Source organism: Phyllostomus hastatus, unplaced genomic scaffold, assembly GCF_019186645.2.
Source record: "Phyllostomus hastatus isolate PE091 unplaced genomic scaffold, TTU_PhHast_1.1 phas_contig_477, whole genome shotgun sequence".
Taxonomy (NCBI): domain Eukaryota; kingdom Metazoa; phylum Chordata; class Mammalia; order Chiroptera; family Phyllostomidae; genus Phyllostomus; species Phyllostomus hastatus.
This window is the reverse complement of record NW_025333889.1, coordinates 4,214,684-4,236,321: the sequence shown is the minus strand read 5'-3', so window position 1 is coordinate 4,236,321 and position 21,638 is coordinate 4,214,684. Positions and strand designations below refer to the sequence as shown.

Here is a 21,638-nt window from a genome sequence, read left to right as displayed (position 1 = left end):
TGTTCTGAATATTTTCAGAGTTATGTGGTTTGCAAACAGACAATCAAATGTTCAAATACATGTGTAGTCAAATCTAATAGAAAAAAAAATGACAGGGAATTTTTTTATAGTGAGGAAAACATCCTTAAATATGTATTAGTAACATCTAGAAACAGGTGCTTGATAGCTTTTAATGAACTGTGTCTTTCAAAACCATAAACACAGTTTGGTTTTGCCACTTTCAAAAGACTTTTTCAGTTGCCTCGAGAATTGACTAATTTAAACCACAAAGACAGCACCAGTAGGAAACTCATGGAAGGCTACAGCTTCATGAGATAAATTGACCCCCCCCCCAAAAAAAAAATCAAGGGAGATATTTAGGGAAAAGCCTAGTCCTGGTTAGGGCATCGCCTCTCTCACCAAAGCTCCAAGAGACCCACACGTGATGGGTGCAAAGATTTCTCCACAAGGAGACTTTTCAAAAGTAGACTGTCGGTTGTGTGGTTGGAAGTGTTTTTTGGAGAGGTGGAGGTGGAGACCTTCCCTTCGTTTTGACCACAAAAATAATTTGTAAATGAAGATTGTGACTTGTTATGGAAATAAGCTAAAGGCACCGTCAGTTTAGCCCCGTGTAGTAAAGCATTGATTGGACCCAGAGAGAGGCCTGGCCTTTGTGCCGGGCTCCTGGGAGGTGACCCCTAAGCCATCTGAAAATGTCATTTCTGTTAAGAGTGTCTTTGTTTATCCGGGGCCCTGGGGCCACACCAGAAAAGGGAGGGCTTTGGGCCGCGTGATGGTAGCTCACCCTCCAGAGGGGCTGGGGGCTGAGGTCAGCCGCCAGGGTGGCCAACCAGCTCTAGGTGATGCAGCTCCAATCAGCTCTCTGGACCCTGAGGCTCAAGTGCGCTCCCCTGGTTGGCAGTATCACCGCGCATGCGTCGTTGCCGAGGAATGGTAGCGCGGGCCGCAGTCCCGCAGGGACCCGGCAGCCGGAAGCTCTGAGCAGAGCGTCTCTGGCCCCCGCCCTGTGCATCTCTTCCCCCGCTGACTCCACTGTTCACGCTAGTCCACGGGAACCGTGAGTGTAACAGCTCGCCGGGAGTTCTGAGTTCTTCCAGTGAATCGTGAACTTGAGGGTGGCCTTGGAGACATGCCCCTCCCCCCCAGAGTGGCCTTGAGGCCCGTGCCCTAACTCCACCAGCCTCCAGTCTGATTCAGAGCACGGCCGCCACGCCCCTTAACTGCCTCCCTTTCCGTGGCATCTTGGTCTCTCCTCTAGTCCGCCCCGCACGCAGCTGCCAGTCGGGTTTCCTCAAACCTGGCCGATTCCACAGGGCTGTCACCTTCAGTGACCCCCCAGGCCCTCGCTGGTAATTCATTGCTAACGGGGTTGATGTACAGCCCGGGCTGGGCCTGCCTAGGTGAAGGTGGGGTCACCCTCGAGAGCTCCCGTGGGCCTGCCCTTGGCTCTATGGGTGCCGGCTCCCTGCTGCACGGCTTCTGCCCCGGGGGGGCCTGGCATTCCGGGAGGCAGCTGGGCAGAGGTCGTTGACCTCCGCACCCCCAGCATCCAGCACATGCCGGAGGCACCAGGAGCGGGTGGTGGCCAGGCAAACACACGGAAGCTGGCGGGCGTGACGTCGACAGGTCCTCCGGTTCAGCCCTTCTACAGTTATTGAGTGTCGTGTCAGCATGGCCTCGGTGCTACACTGTGCCCTTCCTCGGTCCCTGAAGGTGTTTCTCTAAGTGTCTCCTTTGGGAACCAGCAGACTTCTAGGGTTGGTGCCTCAGGCTTGGGGGCCGTAACTGCGCCCCGTTAGGATGAGCTAAGAAACCCACTGCAACTCACCTCGCCGGTTTGGTGTAGTGAGGAGCGTTGCTTTTGTCTGTGTTCTTTGTCTGACGTGGTTGCTATGGTGGACATTGTTCTAGATTTGGTTAAATAGGGAAACCCCCGAGGGATGCGGAGATGCACACAAATCGTCGTCTGGTTCAAGGGGACGTGCTAGCGCTGGGTAGGCGTCCGTGGCGTGGGAAGCAGGCGCTGAGATCTTGGGGCTTCGTTGCCGATGATGACGTCACAACACTGAGCTGAATGCATTTGCAGAATCAAACAGAGGTGGCCCAGCTTCGCCTCCCTGCTGGGCCTGAGAAGCAGCTGGGCGATGTCGCTCGGTTAGCGAAGTGTTGGAGTTTCCGAAGGTTCCTGACAGCTTATGTGTCCTTAGTAGTGGCGTTAAAAGATGGGGACACAGGGTAGCCATATGGTCAGTCATGAGACGCAGACAATTGGGTGGTCTTGATAGACACGTCTAACTAAAACGGGCTCCCCGACTAACTCCCGGACGAGGCACTGTAACGCTGGTGTGCGTGTCCGCAACTGTGGGGAATAAACGCGAGGCCACCTGTGGGTTTTCTCAGGATGTCCCTGACCCCTTGGGGCCTGCGACGCAGAGGGTCCAAGGACTCTGGCTGTGCCGGGTGTCACGGGCTTCTGACCAAGAAGCATCCTGAAACTAGGGGGACCTGAGGAAAAATACGGGTTTCCCCCAAGATTTGTTGAGGATGAAACGTGGGGAAAATGGGACGAGGAGCTGCCCGGCACACGGTGTAGGCTGTGACTGGGGAGGTCGTGGCTCACCCCCTCCACCTGCAGAGGGACAAGAGCTGCCTCCTCCCACCGAACCTTGCTCGCTTGGAGTCACCCCGGAAACTATGTGGTTAGAGCTAGTTCGGTCCTACAGGTAGTGGGTCCTTTAAAGCAATATGCGAATAGGAAGTGATATCATTAGTATTTAGGAAGCATGCGTTTAGCACTTAAATCCACTGTTGTCACGGGGAATGCATTGCCTTGACCATTAATCACATATAGCAAAACTATTTAAGGTATGAAGTGAGAAAGAAACAGATGTCCATTCATAAACAACGTAGACTTGAAGGAATAGAATGCAGTTACAATTAATAATTAGACATTATCCATATATTGTTCCATGAAAAGAGCAAATAACTGCCTTTTAGAGAAGCATTTTTGCAAAACGAGAAGTAAGTAGCATGATAACTTTGCATTTGTTATCGAAACAAATCCCTCGCCCTTAACCTCCAGGGGAAAGAATGCTCTGTGTTGAGCCACTGGGGGGTGGGGATGTTCAAAGACCGGGAGTCCTGTATAGAGACCGGCGTGTGTGTCTTTGGTAGAGACCAGTCACTCCGCGGGAGCCACTAGGGGCGCCAACGAGGTGCACTGCCGGGCACCTGGCCCTGCTGGGCCCTCGACAGCCCGTGGTCACGTTGACAAGAAGGCCTGTCCTCCCAGGAGTTCAGAGCTCCTGACTGCTATGGGTGTTTCTTTCTTTGAAGAGTCTGATACGGGGACTGGGGACCACGGCGTGGAAATCAGCACCAAACAAATGAACGTCATCCTAGAGAGAAAGCACATTTCAAAACCATCCCAGACACACAGCCGTCGAAGAGGTTCAAACGTGAACAGACAGTTAGCAAGGCTTGGGAATGGTCCCTGGGCTCCCGGGATGGACGTGGGAATCAACACAGCCCTCATGGAGCGCAGGCTGGACCACCTAAGGCATAAATCCGCAAATGCTCGCCCCGTGAGCGCGGGGATGCTTCTTCCAGGAACAGGTCCTAACGAACTGTAAGAATCCATGTGAAAATAATTAGCTATGAGATTATTTCTTATAGTTCTTTATAATAGCAAAATATTAGGGGCAACCTGAATGTCCAATAATAGGCTATTTAACTATTTAAATTATAATGTATCTCTAAAAATCATTACAAGTGATTTTTAACGTATTGAATGATCTGGAAAGCTGCCTATACTACATTGAACAGACTTGCAGATTTCCTAACTCAATGGCTGCGATTTTGCTTCCCCCCCCCCCCAGCCTGATGGCCCCCACGAGGAAGGGGGGCCGGAAGGGGCGGGGCCGTTTCACCGTCAGCCAGACGGGACCAGAGAGCACGCCACCAACACCCACGAGCGCATCCACGGGGTGGGCTCCGAGAAGCGCGCCCCTCAGGCACTCAGAGAGACCTGGAAATTTGCCGTGCAGGAGGTGAGAACCGCAGACGGACACGTGGACACCAGGCTCGGCAGAGCCGCCTGGGCCACGGGAGTAAGGACTGTCCCATCCGGCGCTCAGGTGCGGTTTTCCAGGCAACGGAACGAGGATGAAGATTCACAGAGCGAGCTCTATACCTTGGTCATCGTCATGCCTGTCATCCCTTTTTAAAATGTGCAAACAGTTACTGTGGGCGAGCACGAACGGCTGACTGTCCAACAAAGTTATAAAACTGCCCCCCCAAAGGTCACATTTTGTTTGTAAATAGACTTATGGAGAGGAAGTTCAGGCACATAGATATTTGAAAAAGGACTGGGAGAGCGATGAGCAAAAACATTTCTCGGTACTGGCGGTTGATTAGTCAGAATCTCAGGGAATTTTCTTCTTTCTACTCATATGTGTTTAACATTTTTTTCTGCAGTAAATGTGTCACTTATGTAATAAGGGGGGGGGAGTTGCCTCGAAAGACATCATTCCCTCACTGCGCACAGATTTAGAGCTGAGCTAACGCGCTCACACACCCAGAGGGCGTCCTGGTGGACAAACGGGGCCGAGCTGTTTCGTATTCTGTAGATTCACTTGGGGTGGAAACACCTCATCGCGTCACAGAAATCCATCTTGGCCAAAGCTCTTCAGTTTCCAAAGAATCGCGGATTCAAATCTCACAGCCGACAACTTCCTGGCGTCTCTAAAATTGAAGCACCTAGCTGATGTTCTAAGTTGCCCGGTTATCCAAACGGTCCTTTCCTTCCGTAACCCCATAGGTGCGACTCCTGACCAGAAGACTTCCTGTTCTCCTTGGGAAGTCACGGTTGCTCGCAAGGAGTCTTTGCAGAAACCGCTGCCTCCCATCAAAGGCAGGTCTCCCTCACACCCAGCCCCCCTGTGAGGCCCTGCCCCCCCAGCTGACTCCAATGCCACCTCCTCCGTGAAGCCCACCCCCGTCCCATCCCATCGCTGGCTGAATTCGCTCACGCTTGGGACTTCCTGCAGCCTTCACCGCGGCTTCCCTTAAGGCTCGGTCGCTTCCCAGAGAATATTTCTCTGTCTTCCCGGACTGTGCAGGGAGCCAGGACTCAGCCTGACAGAGGAAGTGGCCCCCTCGCTGTGCAGGCAGGCGCCTTGCACGTCCTGGAGGCTCGAGACATACTTGCCACGTGGAGGCGGAGCTGAAGAAGGGTTGACAGCGCAGACGTGCCTGCCACAGTCTCCGAGTGAATCACAGCCCCAGAAACATCTCCCAAACCCTTTCCTTTCAGCCACTAAACACAGGCCTCCCCTCCCTGCCACTCCCTTAAATGGGAGCGGGCCTCCAGCTAAAGTATCAATAGCATTATTATCTGGGGGGAAAAAGAATCAGGCTACCCCCGAAGAAGTGTAATTCCAGTTTTGTGTCTGTACCTTCTTACAGTTCGGCCCTCCCCAGAGCTGACCGGCTGAGGTTTCTTTTTTTCAATGTGAAGCCTGCGCCTCATTTTTTCCACGCAGCGAAGATTGCACGTTAAGTGATTGCTACTTCTGAAATGCTGCTCAGCCTTCGGAGTGGCTTTTGTTCGTCACAGTCAGCGGGATCTCCAGGCCTGTTTTTCTCTCGGGCGCAGGGCAAAACGACGTGTTTTAATAGGTCTCTCTTTTCTGCCTCACCACGAGGGGCTTTTGCAGGCCCTCCGAGGAGGGTCTCCAGCGCCCCAGAAATGGATTCCTCCATTTGAAATTAGCGTCTGTTCTCAAAAAAAAAAAAAAGAGAAAAAGACTCTAACCCGTCATCAGCTGAGTGTTTTCCCCGAGGAGTGATGGGTTCTCACCAGGAGAGGGGAGCGCGTTCCCGACACAGTGAGTCAGAGGACGCAGCGGAAAAATTCCTCCTGGTTGAGTGCACCTTAGCAGAACGCACGCTGCCCCTCCCCGCACCACTGCTCCTCCCCGCACCGCTGCCCCCCCCCCCCACACCCGCAGCCCTCAGCTTCAGCGCTTCACGCCGGGAATCGCCACCGACTGGGCGCCGGTCTCGAGGGCGCAGCACTCTGCGTCTTCTGGACTGAAATGCACCGTGGTCACCACACCGAAAACCGTGAGGGGAAGCGGGCACTGGCATGCCTGGCCAACGGGAGCGCAAAGTGGTCCATCGTCGCACGGAAGGGAATTTTTCCGTGACCGACAGAGCCACAGCTGTGCCGTGGGTCGCGAGTTCGTCTCCCCAGATTCTCATGCTGAAGTCCTGGGCCCTTTGGGAGGTGGTCAGGTCGTGAGGGTGGAGCCCCCACAGATGGGATCAGTGCCCTTATTAAGGAAATCCCGAGAGCTCCCTCGCTTCGGTCTGGGACTTCCCAGCCTCCAGGAGGGCGAGAAATACACGTGCTGTTTCTAGGCCACCTGGGCTATGGTGTTCTCATAGTGGCCGCTGATCCAACTGAGCCAACAGGCATGTACCCCTTGACCCAGCAATTCCGCTTCTAAGAATTGACCCTGAAGCCACACCCTGAACTATGAAACAAGCCATGTGCAAGGCCCTTCACTGTGGCAGTATTTCTGATAGCCACATGTTGGAAGCAGCCTCTACACCCCTGCAAAGACTGGCTGCGTGGACGATGGATCGCCACACGGTGGAATGCGGCACAGCTGGGGACCCACGGGAGGGCAGCGCCCCCACACTGATGCCTGACAACGGCAAGCCCCCGCCACGAATCCGCAGTGATACGCACAAACCCCACAGATCAAAAGACAAGGAGGGGCCTTCCGCACAGGAGAAAATCAGTAAAAGTAGGAGGCATAACAGAACACTCCCATTTTGCAATTCCCAATGTCACGGTTGTTTCCGGAAGGACCATCGGTGGCTGTTGAAATGTACACGGTCTTAAATGATCACTTGTTAGTTTCAAAATGGAAAATTGTAACTTTGGAGCAACCTGGCAGTTTCCAAATTAACCATCAGGAGTAGCGGGCCAGCTGGCGCTAATGCCGGCCGACGGGTCGAGGTTCCACGAACTCGTCCCCTGAATGGAATCCAGCTGCCCGCCTTGACTCCCAGCCTCCGGGGAACTCGGAGAGCAAGGTGACACGCTGCACAAGGACGCAGATACCCCCACGTGGCGGTCACCTCACAGTGGATAAGCGTGGACTTTCAAAACGTAAGTCCTGGAAAAAGAGGGCGGGAGGCTGTGTCTATTATAGGAAATGCAGTGCTTGAACTGTATTAGGTTTTGATTCACAAACCTCAGATATAAGAGGCGTTTTGGAGACACTTGGGGGAAATTCAAAAGACAGGCTTAGCTTGTGGAATGATTCATTCCGTAGCTTATGGGATGATGGTGAATTTTCTTCGGTGTGATAATGGCCTTGTGGTGTTGTGGAAGAACATCCTTATTCTTAGAATTTCTAGGCTGGATACTTAGGGGTGAGTCGTAACGATGCCTGCAATTTACTTTCATGTGGCTTTAGTGGAAATGGGGGAGGGAGAGATGGGGGGAGGTGTTTTTTAAATTAACTTTTTTAAATTTTAAAATTAGAGTTGATATATGATATTGAAGTCATTTCAGGTGCATAACCCTGTGATAAGACATTCATATAACTTAATAAAATGATCACCCCAAAATCTAGTACCCATCTGACACTGTTATTACACTATATTGACTATATTTTTTTATGCTGTGACTGTTCTGTAACTACCAATTAGTACTTCTTTAGTCCCCTCAACAGTCCTTTGGCAACGGTCAAAATGTCCTCTGTATCTATGAGTTGGCTTCTGTTCCGCTGTTCGTTTATTTAGGTTTTTTTAGATTGCACCTATACATGAAATTTGTCTTTTTCTGCCTGACTTTTTTCACTTAGCATAATAGGTCAAGCCATGTGGTTGCAGGCAGCAAGATTTTATTCTTTTTTATGGCCGACTCATATTCCACTGTATATATGCATCACGTCATCTTTATCCACGCACCCACTGACAGACACCCCGGCTGCTTCCATACCTCGGCTACTGTAAATAGCGCTGCAATTCACACAGGGGTGCATGTGTCTTTTCGATTTAGTGTTTTGGGTCTCTTTGGATAAATACCCTGAAGTGGGGTTGCTGGGTCCTTCTTTGCCTCTCGTTACAGCCTTTACTGCAAAGCCTATTTTGTCTGGTGTACGTATTGCTCCTTCAGATACTTGTTTCCTCTTGTTTGCATTTTTTAATGAAATGCTTTTAGACACTCAGTCTGTGTGTGTCTTCTCATCGGGTGAGGCTCTCACAGGCGGCCCATGTAAGGGTCTTGTTTTGTTAGCCATTCGGTCATCCTGTGTCTTTTGACTGAACATTTAATCCACTTGCATTTAAAGTAATTGTTGATACAGATGCATTTATTGCCATTTATTATTCATATTTTTATCCTTTTTATTTCTCCTTCTTCTGAAAGAAGACCTTTTTCACATTTCTTGTAATACTGGTTTGGTGGTGATAAACTTTTAGCTTTTTCTTGCCTGGGAAGCTCTTTATCTGTTCTCTGATTCTACATGACTGGTTCTTTTTTACCGATTCCGTGTCCCTATTTCACGCTGTTGCAGTTCCCTCTACGTTCATCTCCTCTTCCCCTAAGTTCATTAAGCATCTTTGCAACCAGGATTTTCAACTGTGTACCTGGTAGTTTTCTTGACTCCATCCCATTTAGTTCTTTTTCTGGAGATTTCTCCTGTTAATTCATTTGGGACGTGTTTCTTTGTCTCCTCATGTCGGCTGCCTCCCTGTGCTTGTTTCTGTGTGTCAGGTAGAGCTGCTACGTCTCGGTCTTGGCAGAGTGGCTGCATACGGTAGGTGTCCTATAGGGCCCAGTGGTGCAGATGAGACGGATCCTCCAGGTGTGCTCCCCGTGGGGGCTGCGTGTACCCTCCCATTGCAGTTCAGCCTTGATTGCTGTTGGCGCATCAGTGGGAGGTACTGACGCCCAGGCTGACTGGTCGTGGGCACTGGCAGCGGAGGAGCTGCTGGGCAGGGGCCCGCCCCACAGAGCAGGACTCACTTCAGCGGATCTGTCTGTGGTGCCCACCACGTCTGCCTCTTGAGTGTGTGGCTCAAGGAGGTGGGTGAGTTGTGATCTGGTGTGGTCTGAAGCTGCTCACCAGGTGTGCTGGCTCTGGGGCCTCCTGGTAGGTTCAGGCCAAGGTCATGTACTGCCTGCACCCTGCCTGGGGCCACCTGGCGTGAGCTGCACAGCGGTCTGCAGACGGCTGCTACTTGGGTTGGGCTTGGAGCTGCCCAGCAGAGGCCACGCTGCAAACCGAGGCTGGCTGCCGCTAGTGCTGGGCCTGGAGCCACTTAGCAAGAAGGACAGGGTAGCAAAGGCTCAATGCTGCTTGTTTGGGAGACTAAGAAAATCCGAAGCATGAGCCAAGACAGGCCGTTTGCAGGCAAAAGCCACCGGAAATGATTTGGGTGGACCCACAAGCTGGTGGGGTGAGGTCCCAGGAAACCACCCAAGTGGGGCCAACGACTCAGCCAGGTTGGTGGAGACGCAGACACGGCTCCCGCCTGCCAGCTCTGCAGGGGGCAGCTCAGCAAAAGGAACAATGGCCTCTGCCAGTGCTCTGGTCTGGGAGAAAGCTGCCCCTCCAGCCTGTGTCCTGAAGGCAGACAATCCACTTCCTCCCGGTCTGTCTCCAGTGCCCTCCACGCTGCTGCCCAGCACTGAGGCTCAGGGGGCGTGAGTCTCAGTAAGTCCGTGTGCGGGCCCTTTAAGAGGCACTGCCTGGGATTCCAGCAGCCCTCTGTCTCACCCCGCCACAGTCCCTGTGGTTTTTACAGCCAAAAGTTACGGGCACTTCTCGTCCTGGCAGTGGGGCCCTGGGCCGGGGGGCCTGGTGTGCAGCTGGGACACCTCGCTCCTCAGCGGGGACCTTTGCCGTCCAGATATCCCTCCCGATTTTTACCCACCCCCAGTGGCTCTGGGACAAGCCCCTCCTGCACCTCGGCCCCTCCTGCACCTCTGCCCCTCCTGCCCGTCCCTATAGCTCCTTCTTCATACCCTTCGCTGGAGGACTTCCGTTCAGCCAGATTTCAGGCGGTTCCGACTGGCGGTTGTTCTGTAGTTTAGTGGTGATTTTATGTGGCCGTGGGAGGGTGCGAGCCGCGTTTACCGCCGCTGCCATCTTGACCAAAGCCGCAGGGCGTTTTAATAATTCGTTGAATCTAGGTTCACAGTGCATGGGAGTTCAATGTACAACTCTTCCCACTTTCTGTATGTCTCAATTTTTTCTTTATAAAAAGTCGGTGGGAAGGGGAAATGGTATGTAGAGAAATACCTCATTTGGTTTAAAGAAATGTAGCAACAACCCAGTTGAAATATAGGCAGACGTCAGGTGCAGAATATTGGGTTTGGCCTGGGTTGTCAGGCACCTTGCTAAGCGTGGGGGCCCTGGGGGTCCCGGGAAAGTGGTCCCTGGGAAGGCAGAGCTTCGGCCCCCGCCCCCGTGTCTGCTGCTGAATCCCCCGGACCCGGCGCAAAGCCCGAATCGGGGTTGGTGTTCAACAAGCATTCGTCTGATGCACTGATGTGTAAATAGCTCGGTGATACACACTTTTGCCTGGTTTTTAAAATTATTTTTAAAAAGATTTTATTTATTTATTTTTAGAGAGGGAAGGGAGGGAGAAAGAGAGAGAAAAACATCAATGTGCGGTTGCTGGGGGCCATGGCCTGCAACCTAGGCATGTGCCCTGACTGGGAATCAAATCTCCAATGCCTGGTTCGCAGCCCACGCTCAATCCACTGAGCTACGCCAGCCTTTTGAATTATTTTTTCAGTATAGACTCTTGGTCAGAGATTAAGAGCATTATTACTGCTTTTCACAAATGTTGAGAAATTACAAAAGGTTACACTGGTTTACACCCAACCAGGGTCTCTGTCTGAGCTCTTTCCGGTACTCGGGTGAGCGTCTGAAGCGATGTGCCAGTTTAACGCACAGAAAGTATCTTGTTCTAGTTTGCGTTTCTCTGCTAGTGACGTCGTCCTAGTTTATGGCTGCTGTCATAATCTTACTTATGAAAGTTTTGTATTCTTCTCTTGTGAATAGTCCTTTCATGCCTCTTGCTCGTTTTAATTTTGGAACGTGTGTGTTTTTCTAACCGATTTGTAAATACAGTGTGCGATGTTGTTTGCAGGAGTATTTTTTTTTTTAGAACGCGGCTCACTTCGAAGGTTTCCCTTTGAACACAGGAGCCCCAACATCAGTTATTTTAGCTCGCGTCTGAGGCGTGTGTGACTCACAGCAGCGGGGAGCACCGCCCGGGGCTCAGTGGCGGGCAGCGGGGTCGGCTGCGCAGCCACTCTCCCCTGGTGCCCCGGAGTCCGGGGGCCAGCCGCCCACTGGAGGGTGGGGCAGGGTGCTGGGCTGGGAGACGAGGGTCTGGGCGTCAGAGAGGGGCCTCGCAGGGTCTTTTGGTCCAGCTCCTGCGTCCAGGCAGGCAAGACAGTTAGTTGTACTGTAATTGTACAGGACAGACAAGCAAGGGGCAAGACCTCTCTCCTCGGACACACCCCGTTCCAGGGCCTTGTGGGAACTGGCGGCTCTTCAGTCCTGACAGTGACAGTGACAGTGACCCCAGGTCCCTCTCAGGCGGTCCCCTGTCACTGCCCGCCCCTGACCCCTGTCTGAGACAGTGTGACCTGAACCAGACACCAGCAAAAGCAGCCTTGCCTCGTCTGCCGGTTCTGTCTCCTTTTCACGAACCCACGACCGACCCCACAGCGCGCCGCAGGAAGACGTGGAGGGGGGAACAGCTGATGAATGCATAGCAACGGCCCGCTGTTCGGTCATGAACTTGTCCCACGAGGGACTGCTGAGCATCCACTACCTGCGAAGCCCCGATGGACCATCAGTCCTCGGCGCCCGCCGTGGCCTCCGACAGCAGGCTGGCCGCTGCCCACTCCCAGCGGCCGCGACGCAGAAACCCCAGGGGCCGGACGATGGGCCGCTGACGGCCGCGGGCCCACCGTGTCCGCAAAGGCTGTGCTCCCGGACGGTACGCAGCTTCACCTTTCCAGTCCCTGAAGGCTTTGTTTTATTGTCTTCCAGGTCACAGAGGCCTAAGGAATAATTCCCGAAAAAAATTGCTAGATAAATTACATATTTAAAGTCATAAACCTATGTGTTCTTTGTTTAACGTTCTCTTCGTGGATTAGAGAACTGGAATAATTTCTTCAAGAATCTGATAACTCCAAGGGGACGACATCTCAGTAAGACAGAGGGGAGTGTTTTCGGTCTTGGCTGCTCCCACAGCAGGGGCTCTGGAGCAGGCACTGCCCCTCGGAGTCGCCCCCTACTCGTGACAAGGAAGCTGGGATGTCGTGCTCTGGCGAGAGCCGACACCACTTACAGGCCCTGTGGAGCGTGTGTGGGTGGGGGCAGGTGCACGGCCAGGCAGGGGACAAGGGACAGGCAAGGTGCAGGGAGGGGGGCTGGACGTCAGACATCCTGCCCAGCATTTGATGTGTCGGTAAGTTTCTAGAATGTTCCCAATGTTTTAGTCATCTACCGCTGTGCAACAAAGGACCACAAGACTTTGCAGGTCGCAGCGACACGCATTCTCCCACGTGGCTCCTGCGGGCCGGGAGGCCTGCCCTGCGCAGGGTGTCCCATGGGGCTGCCGTCCAGCTCACTTGTGTGGCCGCTGGCAGGAACCCTCGGCTGCCCACCACATGGAGGTTCCCTTAGGCAACCTGCCACGTGTCCTCGATAATGAAGGTGGCTCCCCCAGAGCCACGGGTCGGGGGGACTGGTGCCCATCACATTTTACAGCCATGACTCCGATGCATGCACTGGTAATGCACTGTCGGTGAGAAGTGGTCGTGAAGTCCAGCCGTGCCCCGCAGGGCGGGGAGCAGGGTGTGGGCCGGCAGCGGGGTCACTGGAGGCCGTCTTGGAGGTGGACGGCCACACGCTCGTTCTGCTTCCTTGCTCGGAAATTTCCGAGGACAATCCGTGCTCTGTCCCAGTGGGGGAGTTTGACACTCGCCAAAGAAAAGACTTCTATGTGTGCAAAGACACTGGGCCCTGTCGGGGTCCTTCTGCTGCCCCTCAGCCCTCCCCGGGGGCTGCACTGGCCCAGGCGCTTCCGGTAGCCTCTTCAGCCACAGCCGACTCCTTCTGGAAAATGAGGCCGCTGTGCTGGGACGCCCCCCCCGTACCCATCCCAGCCGTCCCATTCCTCCGGCGCAAACACAGGTTCCTGGCACCCTCTCCCCAGGCCAGGCATGGCAGCTTTCTCTTGGCGTACACGTGACTTTGCAACCTGCGAAGACCTGGCTCCTGGCACAGTCATTAAACCTGGCCAAGACAGAGTGTGCTGTTCCCGCCCCGGGGTCTGAATTCAGAGGTTTGTAGTGGCAGGACTGGTGGCGTCGGGCCCTGACAGCACCGATGACCCGGGTCAGAGAGGAAAAAGGAACCCGGGAGTCTGGCGCTCCCTCTCAGGCTGCTGGGCGCCGGCAGCTTTGCGGTGCCACTGCGGCGGCGCCCAGGCCACCTCGCCCCCTTCTCTGTGTCTGTGGCCCGCACCTCCCCTCCCCCACCCTCCACGTGCAGTGGGAACCCCAGCACGTGGCTCGTCGGCGGAACAAACCCTTCCTCCCGTGGAGGACAGGCGCAGCGGTACGGCTGTAGTCAGCTCGACAGGAAGAGCTGCGGGTGTTTCGTGGCAGGACACGGGACGAAGCTCCGTGAGTGGAAGGCGGAGGGAGAGCGTGATACGCTAAGGCCCGAGCACCGAGGGGGACAGGCTGGGGCAGACCAGAGGCGTGACCCCAGGTCACAAGGATGGGTGGGCCTCGAAGCCTTTGACTGCGTGTCAGAGAGGGTTCTGCAGGGATGGGCGGCCGAGCCTCAGGGTCCCCGCAGGACGCAGGCGGGTCTGTGAGGACAAGGCCAGGGCCCTGCTAACGGAACTGAGATGCGAATGCAAACTCTAAGCACAATGCATCAGGACCATGCAGTGCAGGAACCGCCAGGAAACTCGTGCTATTCAAACCCCAGCTGACGGCGCCGATTGAAACGTTTCCCGAGTCCCCGGTCTCACAGACTCCGCCCAAGTCTGGGGAGCAGCGTGATACACATTTCAGGAGCTGTCTGTCGTAGCTCCTTGACAGCCACGTGGTTCTCTCCAACGCACTGCTTTCTCACCGCGTGGACCAAAAAGGCATTCTTAAATTCCTGAAGGGGCAGGTCCCGGGGATGGTCGTGCCCCGGGTCTGTAACCCCCAGGGAAAGTTTATCTTTGCCCTGAGTGTGCCCAGTGATGCTTCCGTGCTTCCAGGTTCACACACTTCCCAGCGACCGCCTCCCAGTGAGAACATCATCCTGTTAACAGCCCCCCGCCCCCCCTTTCTCCCACCTCCAAGGTCCTCTTCCTTAGGTTTACCCCATAACTGCAAGTGCTTCAAGGAGATCGAGAAATTGTGGTCATAATTATAAAGGTGAAACTAAAAAGGGAAACATTTAAACAGTGATTAAAATAGAGGGAAAATACGAAGAAAGGCAACAAGGCAAAGTGCGGAAGCTCAAACAGTAAAGGAACGATTGGCCAAGGGAACTAGCATCGCCAAAATAAGGCCAGGTAAGCCCAGAGGGACCGTCCAGCAGGCGAGAAGACGCCAGCCGTGCCAGAGGCTGCAGATGCAACCACAAGCAGGTAAGATCCATGAGTCCAGCTCAGGCCAGTGCCTGTGACTGTTATTGTTCTTGTTAGTAGTGTTATTATTGTTATTGTTATTAGAGCGAGCAGGTCTCCTGTTTGACCCCTTAAGATCTGGGTTCCTTGCAACTTCCTGAGGTCTGGTCACTGCTGGGGCGGTTAGGTGGCAGGGGGTGGCGTGGGGGTGCAGCTCGGCCATCTCGAGGCCAGGCCCTCCGCCCATACCAACAAGGACTTATGGGGAGGGGGAGAAGACGCCCCTCCAACTCCCCAAACAGGAAAAAGTTTAGAGCTGCCGAAAAGCAGATACAGCTGTCGGAAGTGTCTGTCATTAGCGGCAGCAGCTGTAAAACCTAAGTCACAGCCGTCTTTGTGCGGAGACAGTGTAAGAACAGAAGCAGTGTTAGAGACAGAAAATCCAGACCTCTGCTGTCACCGTGTCCAAGTGGCCCAGGCACCTCTGAATGCTCTGGGGTTCTTTGCTCATGGCCCGTGGGCTGGACGGGCCCTGCCAGGTGGAACAAGGATGCCAGAGAGGAAACTGATGAGCATTGCCGTGTGTGTGTGTGTGTTGCTGCGGGCGTTGGGTCTCCCGTCCTCCTGGGGGAGGTGCGGGAGTGAGTATCCCCAAAACCCCGAGTTCCTGCCAGGGCTGCGGAGATTCACCCGCCCCCTGACCTGGCTTGGCCGGGGCCTTGTTCTGCACGGTCCTGGGCCGCTATTGGCCCAGTCTGCACTGGGGAGCCTGCAAGAGGTTTCCAAGCTCCCAGGTTGCAACCTCTGCCCAGGGACTCTGTATCTGTTCATGCGTCCATCCATCCGTCCATCCATCCGTCCATCCACCCGCCCATCCATTCACCAATCACTCGTCAATCATTTGCACATATGAGCGCTTCCAGGGTGTCAGCTGCGTGCTAAGTGCTCAGGGGAGGACACAACGGGGTATGGGCCCCCCTGTAAGGAGCCCACGGTGACACCCCCGCGGCCTCCGGGGCTGAACTGAGGATCCTGCCCCACCTCCCGGAAGGGGAGACACGGGCAGACGGGCAGGGGGTGCGGATCGCGGCGGGCTGAGGGTCTCTCTGCTCCGGGCCCTGCCTTTTCATTTTTAAAAATAGTGACTTTCAAAAAAAACATAAACATTAAACTTTTACTATGGAACATTTCAAACGTGTTCTAAAGTAGACAGAAGGGTATCGTGAACGCCCGGAGACTTTTCCCCAGAGACAGCAGTTAGAGACGGCTGGCTCGTCTCCCTGCGTCTCTGTCCCCAGACTCCTTCCCGGGCCGGGTGGTTCTGAAGTAGATGCCAGACACCACCCCATTTCATCCAGACCATTTCAGAACGTGTCTCTAAAAGATATGGACTTAGAAGGTAACCATACTACCTCTAAAAACTAATAGTTTTTAGCACCATCAAATATCTGGTCTGTGTTCAAATTCCCCTTGATCAACGTCCTCTGCTGGAGGGGAGACTCCACGGAGGTCTCCACGGAATGGGGGGGCGCGTGGCTCGTGTTGCTTCGAATCGCCCCCTCCCTTCCTTGCACTTGGATGAGAAACTGGGTCACCCGTCCTGTTTGGCTTGTGCTGGTGGCATCTGCGTGGTGTGGTTGTGCCGGTTCCTCCCTCTCCGGTGGTTTCTTCTACATCGGGGGGCGGGGTCTAGAGGCTGGCTGGAGCGCAGCCGCATTCGCCCCGTTCCCGCAGTGCCACCCCCCCCCCCCCGCCCATGACCAAGCGGTGGTAGAACCCGAGAGCAGCTTCCTTGCGTGAAGAGGCAGCCCCCAGCCCACCGCGGAGCTCCTTGCGGTTCCAGATGGTAAAGCCCGCGAGACTCCGGGTAACGACTCACTGCAGCTTTTACAGGCTGCCCCCAAGGTTACGGTACACGGAACGGGTCTATCTCCATGGAAACACGTACAGTTTCTCACATCGAAACTGGTTCTCGCCCAGAATCAATGACACGGCGCAGGCATGCGTCTTTGGTGGCCACGAGGGATTTCATGGCCATGACCCTTTTGGAGAGGGATCCCGGGATAATAGTTGCGATAGTTAATGGCCAGGAAGGTCTGGCTGGACTAGCGGGAGCAGAGCTGGTCACGCTTCGTGAGCTCTCTGCCCCTGGCCGCCCCACTGAGCACGGCCCTGGGGGGCCTCTCCCGTCTGAGGCAGGCTGCCCACCCTCGGAACCGAGAAGGGCTCGTGCAAGTCCTTCAGGGCCCGGCCAGCAGAAGACAAAGGAATTCGAGGTCGGAACACCCGTGGAAAGCAGTCTGGGAAGCATCAGCCTGCTGGATTTAGGCAGAAACACTGCCCCATGTGAAATTTCATAATGCAGTCTAATTTTATATAGAAATGTCCATTTATAGAAACACATATTTGAGTTCTGTTCTTTTTTTATGTATATCTACTTGGCACTTCTGTGACAGGAAATGATTTCTGGGGTTCGAACCTTGGTTTGTGACTTTGCATCTCTAGCAGAGACCCAACTTGGAAGGCTGGACTTGAGGGGACCCGTAAGGGGTTGATGGGGCAGTGGGATGGGGGTGGGGCCCCCGTGCCTCTGGGCTGTGCCCGCTGTGAGCAGGTTAGCAGGAGCACCCTCCGCCTCACAGCCAAGTGCACTCTGGCAGTGTCTCCACCTGGGCTGCCTGGGGAGCGGGAGGCCGTGAGGGGTGGAGTCCAAGCCCCGCCGGGGTTCACGGCGCAGCCTCAGACTACCATATTTTGCCGTGTATAATGCACACCCACATATTGATCCAAACTTTCAGGAAAAAAATTTCATTTTAATTTTTCAATTCATTTTTTATTTATTTATATTTAGAAACCAAACCGATTATTGTATTCCAGGACATGGTTATTGCTTTCTAGAGTTTCACTTTTAACACATAAGCATAAATAAAAAAATTAAAAACATGTATACAGATACAGAATTAGTACTACCCATGTATAAGGCCCATCCTTATTTTTCCCTCCGAAATTTGGGCAAAATGGCACATTTTGCATGGCAAAATACGGCAGTGAGGAACTTCTGTTGGGTCTCAGTTTTCTTGTCTGGGAAACAGGCACAATGGGAAGAGGATTTAAAGAGACAGTGCACACAGAGGCACTCCGCACTTGTTAGTTCCTTCCCTGTTCTCTCCATGCGGCACATCTCCCTGCAGTGACTGCACTTCTCTCCTGCCGCACTGCCCAACAGCACCGTGCCCCCCCCCACCCGCTGTTGGCACGTGGGAGAGGACTGGCAGGACACCCTCGGGTGCGCCACAGGCAATCGTAGGACCTCTGGGGACAAGCACTGGCCACGAAGAAGAACAGCACGTGCTCCGTGTCAGCCCCACCCAAGCTTCCTGCAAGCGGGGGACTGGCCGCTGGGCCCACGGCGGGTCTGGGACGACCTCACCCCGCCGACCTGCTGCCCCCGGCCCCCACTGCTCTGTGTCCGTTCCGCTGCACCTCCCCTCCCCAAGTCGTCTTTGTCATTCGCTCACACGGGAGACCCAGGCGCTCACTACAGGAGACCTGTTTGGGGGGCCTGGTTCTTCTTCACACACTTCTCAAAGATGCCCCCCCCGCCCACACAGCTCTCACTGAAGTGAGAAAGGCCCCGTTAATCCCGCCTCCTGTTCTCTTAGCTGACTGGCCCAGAGATAAACACCAGGCCCAAGGAGAGCCAACCAGATTCTTGTCCTTAGAATTTTTCCTTCTCCAAGAGGTCTGGAAGGAAGTCCCCACTGGCTGCGGTGAGCGGAGCTGAAAGGTCACCCTGGGTGTGGCTGCCATTCCGGGTCACGTGCACGGGACCAGACAGAGAGAAGTGCTGGTCTGGGACGGCACGGGGCTGACTGGAGCCGTCCGGGAAGAGCGCCCCGCTGCCCTGAGAAAAGGACAAAGTGGCTCTGGTTCCCGATGGCCTTCCAGTTCCTGTAAAGCGGGGGTCCACCTCATATACGTGGGTTCTGTGGGATTCCAGCATCCTTACAGTATCTCCCCTTCACTTGATCAAGTTTGAGTGAGTTTCTGATCTTCGTGGTCAAAGCAGCCGTGACCAAGGACATCTACCCCCATCACTTCTATTCAACGTGTAACAGACGCCTTCACCAGTGCAATAAGGTAAGAAAAAATAAATAGCAGGCACGAAGACCAGAAAGGACTGGTACTGTTTTTACTTGCAGATGGCAAGATAGTGTGCATGGTAAATCCAAAGAAATAAACAGTAAGAACTAATAAGTGAATTCATCAAGGTCATGGGGTACCAGGTGACCATGCAAACATGAATTTTTCATAACATACTACTAGCAAACAATTGAAAAACAAAATGAATAAACATTGGCTTTCAAAATAGAATCAAAAGGGTTAAATGCCTAGGAACAAATGTAATTAAAATGTGTGTAAATCCTCTATACTGAAAACTATAGATAATTTCTGGATTAATTTAAGGAATATCCAAACAAATGGAAAGTTAGGACATGTTCATAGATTGAACAATTTACAGTGCCAATATTCAGATGTCATATCTCCAAATTCATCTGCAGTGACGATGCAATCTTACCCAAAACCCTAACGGACTTTTTTTGGAGTAGACATTGACAAATTGACTTTAAAATTTGTATGGAAATGCAAGGACTTAAAATAGCCAAGACCATCTTGAAAAAGAACAAATAGGAAGGGTTACACTAGCAGACTGTAAGACTTAGCACAAAGCTACAGTTATTTAAGAGAGTGTGACTAGACATAAGGGAAAACAATGAGATCAATGAAACAATAAAAGTCTGGAAAAGACCCACATGTCTGCAGCCAGTGGATTTAAAACAAAACAAAACAAAACACCAGCGCCATTTACTGGGGAGACAGGAGCTCTATTTCATGACATTAAAGCAACTGCTATGCACGTGGGCCACAGACGCAAATGGGGAGGGCAAAGTGCAAAACTTCTACGAGACAAACACGGGAGAATACCACTGTGACCTTGAAGTAATCACATATGTCTTCGATAGGATGCTAAAGGACTAACAATCCAGGAAAAACATTGATAGACTGGCCTTCGCCAAAATAACAACTTTCTGCTCATCGAAAGACAAGAAAACCTAAGAGCTAATCCACAGGCTGGTAGGAAGCATTTGAGATACATATACCTGACCAAGAACTTGTGTTCAAGACACACGAGAAAGCCCGCAAACTAAAATAAATAAATAACAGGCGGAAGACTTAACCGGGTACGTCAGGGAAGACGACGAGCGGCCCTTCAGCATGTGAGACGGCGCTGGGCGTCATCCGTCAGCAGGGAACGCACGTTAAATCCCCCGTGAGAAGCCACGGTGTCCTCGGGTGGGGAGAGCTGCCGAGACTGAGAGCTCCGAGCCCCGGCCGGGCAGACGTGCGCGCGACAGTGCAGCCGCTCTGAGAGACCACGTGGCCGTCTCTAGTAACGTGGAACACGCCCCTGCCCCGAGACTCAGGGCTTCCGCTCCTGTGTGCGCCCCCCAGAGAAACGGGGCCGTATGCCCACAGAAGGACTTGTTCTCGACCTGGCTGGCGTAGCTCAGTGGATTGAGCGCGGGCTGTGAACCAGGCATCGCAGGTTCAATTCCCAGTCAGGGTACATGCCTGGGTTGCAGACTATGGCCCCCAGCAACCGCACATTGATGTTTCTCTCTCTCTTTCTCCCTCCCTTCCCTCTCTAAAAATAAATAAATAAAATCTTAAAAAAAAAGGCTTGTTCTGTGAACCTTAATGGCAATTATTTGTAATAGTCAAAAACTGAAGATGACCCAAATATTTATCAACAGAAGGATGGATAAGCAACTCGTGGTAATACTTCTCAGCAGTGAGGAGCATAATCTGATAGGCAGGCATGAAGGAAGCATGGAAATATTGTGTTGGGCAAAAATAAGCCAGACACCATAGAGTTCACACTGTATGGTCCCACTGATGTGAAGTTCAAGAACCAGCAAAACTAATCTAATGGCGGTAAAAATCAGAAGAAGGCGATATATGAGGTGGTTAGACATTGACTGAAGACATGGGCCTTAGGGAGCCTCTCGGCGCAATGGAAATGTTCTGCATCTTGGTCCGGCTGATAGTCGGGTGGGCGTGTACAAGTATGCGTGTAAACACTCATTGCCAGGGACTGAATTGTGTCCCCGCTCTCAAATTCGTATGTCGAAGAAGCCCCAGCCCTCAATGTCAAGGTATTCAGATATGGGACCTGTGGAAGAGAGTGAGGTCTAATGAGGTCGCGAGGGTGGGACCCGGATAAAGAAAGAGGAAAAGACCAACACTGCCTTCCTCCTCCGTCTGCCCCGTGAAGGCACAGCAAGGAGGCGGCCGCCTGCACGGCAAACAGAGAGCCCTCCCTCCCAGGGTGCTACCACGCTGGCGCCCGGCCTTAGGCATTTCCTTCTCCGGGGCTGCGGGAAAACGAATCTCTGTTGTCTCAGCCCCCAGTCTACGGTGTTCTGTTACGGCAGCTCAAGAGGACTAATACATTCGTCATTCCTCCAGCTGTGTGCCCACGATCTGTACGATTTGTACGAGGAAGCAACGGGGTGTCTTTCCCCCTGGTTCTGGGACAGGAAGCTGGGTCCGCGCTTCCCCGGGGCAGCTATGAGAATGCCATCTCCCTGTAACTATCCAGGGATTTGTGGGGAGTGTAAACTTTGTAGGAAATAATGAGAGATGGGCAAGAGGATTTTGCCACAGTAGTATTTATCATAGTGTAGCTTACAAAATAGCCAAGAATTTGAAACTCTCTTGGATCAGAGGTTGCTGTGGCTTTCCCTCTATTCTTTGTGCTTTCTTCCTTATTCTGCAACTAGTTTACTGGAGGAGGAGCGGACTCTGACCCGGTTTAAATAAGACATGCACTTCTCAGCTCCCCTTGCCGATGGAGGTGGCCATGTGACCCAGTTGTGGCCAATGAG

At 53.2% G+C, this 21,638-nt stretch overlaps 1 protein-coding gene across 2 annotated transcripts in view; it reads right to left on the bottom strand.

Moving 5' to 3' along the window:
- NGEF (neuronal guanine nucleotide exchange factor) overlaps window positions 1–21,638 on the bottom strand; it is an 85,658-nt gene that overhangs the window by 36,042 nt on the left and 27,978 nt on the right. The gene's annotated exons all lie outside the window — the stretch shown is intronic.